Source organism: Alosa alosa, chromosome 7, assembly GCF_017589495.1.
Source record: "Alosa alosa isolate M-15738 ecotype Scorff River chromosome 7, AALO_Geno_1.1, whole genome shotgun sequence".
In the NCBI taxonomy this organism is placed as follows: Eukaryota; Metazoa; Chordata; class Actinopteri; order Clupeiformes; family Clupeidae; genus Alosa; species Alosa alosa.
Genome location: NC_063195.1, coordinates 25,511,001 through 25,517,119, shown reverse-complemented (window position 1 = coordinate 25,517,119; position 6,119 = coordinate 25,511,001). Strand labels below are relative to the sequence as shown.

Here is a 6,119-nt window from a genome sequence, read left to right as displayed (position 1 = left end):
GCAGTGAGGGGTTAGATGCCTTGCTCTAGGGCACTTCAGCCGTGCCTACTGGGGTTCGAAACGGCAACTCTCCGGTTACAAGTCCGAAACACACACCAGCAAGCCACGGCTGCCCACTCCATGAAGACACAGGAATATTATCTTTTGAAAGGGATTGGGTGGCTCTTAAAAGAGCCTTTGGGTTTAATCGAGAAATGTATCTGATCTTTATCCACCAAAACCGTACAGTGTACGACCCTGGCGTTTCAGAGCATAGACGACGTCCATGGCGGTCACGGTCTTTCTCTTAGCGTGCTCGGTGTAGGTGACGGCATCACGAATCACGTTCTCCAGGAAAACCTTTAACACACCACGGGTCTCTTCGTAGATGAGACCAGAGATACGCTTCACACCACCACGGCGAGCCAGACGCCTGATTGCAGGTTTGGTGATACCCTGGATGTTATCACGAAGGACTTTACGGTGACGCTTTGCGCCTCCCTTTCCAAGACCTTTGCCTCTTTGCCTCTGCCGGACATCTTCAAATTTCTTGCGAGTTCTGCGAAATTCTGACTAGCAACTCGTACTAATGTCCACAGAGAGGACGTTGGTGAAAACTACAAAGGACTGCCCCTTTACAGTCCCTCCTTTTCTGCCCGGGCATTTAGGCGAACATACGTCACCAAAACGGCCATATCAGAGCTTCATCAGAGACTTTCTAACGAGGAGACACAGCCAAAGTCCTTTTAGGGAAGTCCCTCCACTCGGCGGCCATATTGCAACGATTTTTGTTGTTTGAATGTTTGCTGCACTGACAATTTCATTATGCTGGTGTAGGTTATGCTGGTGAAAAAGATAAAGACTGACATGGAAGTTAGAGTATTTCGAGAAAGAAAGAGCACTATATGACAGCAGTACATGATAAACCTATTTGCCAGAGGGGTATTCCAGAAAGGAGGTTTAACAAACACTGAGATAAAATTTAACCTCTGGGTTGTCTGAACCTGTGGCGACTAAACCCAAGCTGTCGGTTCCAAAACACCGGTTACCAGTTAGTTCAATCAACCCTGTGTTAGATAACCTAGAGTTGTCTGCTCAACGGCGAACTTATAAAGACATCATCTATTGAGAGTTGAAACCATGAGTGAAACCGGCGAAAGGAAGAGCACCGTATTTTTTCAGAGGCGGAGTAGTCGAGGCTTACGAGGAAGAGAGAACTGTAATAACAAAAAAGCAATACTTAAGCCTGGCGTCGAGACCTTGCTTGGCAGAGAATAGCCTAACTGACCGTGTAAATGCGTTATGTTTAAGATGTCAAAAGCACAATTAAATAATTCACTGGACATCACGTATTGTATTGACTGCTTTCAATGATGCTTTCTTAAACTACTCTACCTTGTCACAGATTGAGTGGGCCATAGAATTCTTTGAGAATCCCAAATGCAATTTTCTATTTTAACGCGGGTTCTGCAGCTGTGGGCCAAGTTAAACTTTTGCGCTCCATCATCGGAAGGGTGAATGTCGGAAGGCATGGGTAGCCTATTGGATACAGTTCGGTGCACATTTGGAAAATTGAATAAGTGATGCTGACCTGCCAGTTGGTGAAACTACACTTTAATGATCATCGTGGGTTTGTGTCCAGGAAAACGAATGAAGTTGCGCAGGAACTGCTTTAGCGCAAGGCAAACTTTACGCACCAACCGACAGCTTGCCGATATGCTCTGCGTCTCCAACAGTACAAAAACTCCCAGTCGGAGAGCGTGTGTAGCCTATTAAAAAAATAAAAAAAATATTTTATCCCAAATGCCATCAGCATTCTTAACCAAACTTAGTGACAACATGCATACCCGGCTGAGTTGTACAGCTATTTAAACTTATTTATTAATTTTCTATAGGCTATGTTTCCCCTTTTTGTACTGTACTTGTTTTAATTATATCTTCAATGTGTCTGAGATGTTGTTTGTCCATCTGTCTGGTGAGCCAAACACAAATGTCCACTATGGTGTAGCCTAGGCTAGCTAGCCTACATTAAAGATTTATTTTATTCTATTCTAATCCACCATGCGTAATGTAGGGATGGATAATGCTTTTCAAGTAGGATATGGATATAAGTAGGATTTAGCTGAAAAACTCGTTTGGAAAAGAATGGATAGGCTAGTCCCATCATGTGATGTCGTGGTCTTATCGCCCTCTCACGGTGAATTGCACGGATGAATATTACATGATTTTGTGCTTCTTTGTCAATCGGACCTTCGTCAAAATGAAACGCCATTGTGTGACAAGTGTAAAAATAGCGGGCTGATTGAACATGCACTGAAATAACCGAACATAATTGAACATAACCTGGTAAAACCTAGGTTTTGTTCAGGTTAAGTTCAGAGCCTATGTTACCATAGTTACTTACATAGCCTGATCATTTTTGAGCTTTCTGGAACTGAAATCCCAGGTTTACCGTTTACTCTGGGTTTACATACCCAGTTCAGTTCAGAGCCTATGTTACCATAGTTACTTACATAGCCTGATCATTTTTGAGCTTTCTGGAACTGAAATCCCAGGTTTACCGTTTACTCTGGGTTTACATACCCAGTTCAGTTCAGAGCCTATGTTACCATAGTTACTTACATAGCCTGATCATTTTTGAGCTTTCTGGAACTGAAATCCCAGGTTTACCGCTAACTCTGGGTTAACATACCCAGGGGATATTCCATCAACCTCGCTAATGAAGGCGGCGCTTAACAGAAATAGCCTGGCTTGAACTAGCGTAGACTTTCACTTGGGGCTGAAGCCGTTCCATTAACTCAAGTTAGCGGCATCTTGGCCTCGTTTATTCAAGCGAGGTTTAGTTCAGCTTCATCTCTGCTCGTGCACGAGGTAGAACAGTAGACCAAAACAGTAGATTGACGAAAAGAGGATATATGTCGTCAAATTAAGACAACACTAGACGATTTCTGTTCGATTTGGCAAGCGCCATCTACAGGATTTTCATCTAAAGTCATCAAATTTAACATCGAGAGAAAAAAATAGATTTCCTACAGAAATTGGAGAATAATGGAAGCATACATTTAAAACAGCAATGGTATGGTTTGAAATCAATTGCGAGTTTGATTGGCTTCACTCTTGAACACATAGACTATACAGTCTATGCTTAAACAAAACGAGTGAATGATTAAATAGTATAAACTCAAAAACAACTTATGGATATGCATTAGCCTGGGTGTTCCCATGCTGCCTTGCTCGCGATTTGATTCACGCTGCTAAGGCAGCCTGGAGACCATGGAGCAAATTTTCGCCTGAGATAGGGAACCAATCACAGAACAGGTGAGAAAGCAAGAAGATGATGAGCTATGCACAGACGCATTTGATAGACATCCGTGGCACCCAATAAACGGATCTGGGCATTTTTTTCAAATACGAGAAAATGAATGTTTGGTTCCCAGACCATGTCTCATTGAGAAGTGGTGGCGCTAGCCAGGCTAGATATGCATATGGATATTCAAAACTATCTATAGCTTACGTTCTTAGATTAAAAGTGTTCGCTCCAAATTATTGTATAGGTGTAGGTGGTCATAAAATAAATAAGTATCAACATAATAGCCATAGCCACATGAAGACGTTTCAATTATTAGCTGCCTAGGCTAAAGAATAATTATCCTTGGGCTTGCATCAGATATAGCCTAATATAGCCCACTGGCAAAGCTGTCACTGAACAGCCTACCAAATGTGCATGACCCATTATCAGCAGTAGACATATGTCTTTCATCAAAGATTATAACTAAAAATGCCATTATCAAGGTGATAAACAATGTAGCCTTAATTCTTCGTATGGAAAGCGAACCAGCGAACACGCAAGAATGTATCCTTTCTTATGCCGTCTCGCTGCACGTTACACCACCACCGAACGTAAGTGACACAGAGTAGCACGATTCCTAGAACCACACGCATGTGAAGTTAAAACATTTTTAATCGCATAGGCTAATCTTCATACATTCTTTGGAGGTAGTGAATGTGTAAATCCATGCTTGGTGCACTGTCGGAAAAAAAACATTTCTAGGCCTACTTCTATTTTTTGAAGTTGTAGGCTACAGGTGACGAGAGCACAGGTTGACGGAACCATCTTTTTGGACTCGTTTTCCGACTGATTGTTTTTTTTTGCAACACAGCTTAATTTAGCTTGAAAGTTAACCTGCTACGGAGCAGGTTAGTTCTGTGTCATAAATTCCCATGGTTACCAAGCTGGGATTCACATTAACCTCATTAATGGAACGGAATTCTCACTAAAATTAGTGAGACTTATCGAAATAAGCCAGGGTTGGCCTTTAGCGAGGTTGATGGAATACCCCCCCAGTTAAGCCAGTAAACCTGCTTTCTGGAATACCCCCCTGGTTTGTTCATAAGTGGCTGTAGTAAAGGATGATGCAAGTCAGGATCTCATGTTGGCAGATATTCCCCTTACTTTACCTTAGATGTTTATCTACGTATGGCTTTGAGAGGCCATATCTATCTATCAAATCTATCATAATAAATGTTTTGTAAGACTGCAATGGAGGCTACATGTGCACAAAAAGACACATGTGCACAGCAACGTTTATTATTAGTGATGTTGAGGCAAGTGAGACAGACAAATGCACAGATTTTTTTTTCCCTTCATCTTTTAAATTGTTTCAAAAAATGTTGGGAGACTGTAGTCTCCTAATCCACCCCCTACTCTTGTGTATGTAAATGAGTGCATGTGTGTGTTTACTTTTATGTTACGTGTGTGTGTGTGTGTGGGGGGTAATGGTGTGTGTGTGTATGTGTTTGCGTATGGGTGTGTTTGTGTGCTGCACCAAGGCTCTATTTGCATACGGCTTCTCTCCTCGATCCTGCAGCTCGTGCCCCGGAAAACGTTCAAAGCTCTACGTCATCGAGGATGTCTCATAGACCTCTGAAGTTCACTTACAAAATGGAACCAAAGCTGCCATCTTTGCCCATCGGACAAAGTGTTTCGGAGTGTTAAGTGTTTTACAACTTTTTCAATTTGTAAAGTAGGCCTATGATATATTGATAAGAATGATATTGAAACCATAATTGATGGCATATTAATATGTGGTTGCATAATACGACAGTGACTTGTTTAGGACTCAAAAAAAAAATAAGGACTTGGACTCGGCTTGGCTTTGGTGAGACTCGACTTGGTCTTACTTGAGACATCCCTATTGCCTTGGGACTTGACTTGGACTTCAGCGTTAAATAAAAATGGCATTTATTTCCGTAAGGCACACGCCACATATTTTTCACATTTGCTCAGCCCCAGAGAATTCCTCCACCATGGCAATGATATTGCCAAATTCAGGACAGTCTGCCCTACACACCTACGAAAGGCAAGTCGAGCTGCCAGCTTGCAGGGGTGAGATACATGTCAAAATATAAGAATTTGTATAATACGCTTTTTGTATTTGTATTATTTAAAAATCAAAATTAAATCAATGCAAATATTAATACATCAAATTGTGGCACATCTGGGTAGCCTAGACTCTGCTAAAAAAAAAAAAAACAATATTTAGCATGTGTGTAAATATGGCACTGGCAATGAACAAAGAAGCAATAAATGCTTCTAACTGAAGGTATAGTGAAAATGCCCTTACATCCAACCTTCAGTAACTTAATCAACAGTTAGAATAAATATGATTAGGTGTGACCTTTGTCAGAGACTTTCTAATGTGGAGACACAGCACTCAAAAAATACTCCATAGAAATGCATGGGGCTAGTTTGTCACGCCAATATGGCCGTTACTACATGTTCTACACATATCCCACCCACCCCTTCGGCAAAACGTCGACATGTGAATACATTGAGCCAATCATGTGGTGTGATGTGAATACATTGAGCCAATCATATAGTGTGTTGTGAAGACATCGTGCCAATCATGTGTTGTGATCTCGCCGCTGGAGCAAGATTGGTGTCGTGAAGCCTTGCGCACGCGCAGTTCGACCCAAAGACTGTGCCCGATGAGTGCCCATAAAACGTTGGTATATGGCCGCCGAGTGGAGGGACTTGCCTAAAAGGACTTTGCCCTTGTACATCCAGCCTTCAGTAACTTAATCAACAGTTAGAATGAATATGATTAGACTATTAACTAATGTGTAGGTATATAGGTTTT

General features: G+C 41.7%; 1 pseudogene; it reads right to left on the bottom strand.

Moving 5' to 3' along the window:
• Nucleotides 1-207: 207 nt before the first annotated feature.
• On the bottom strand, nt 208-518 carry LOC125297120 (annotated as a pseudogene).
• Nucleotides 519-6,119: the final 5,601 nt, after the last annotated feature.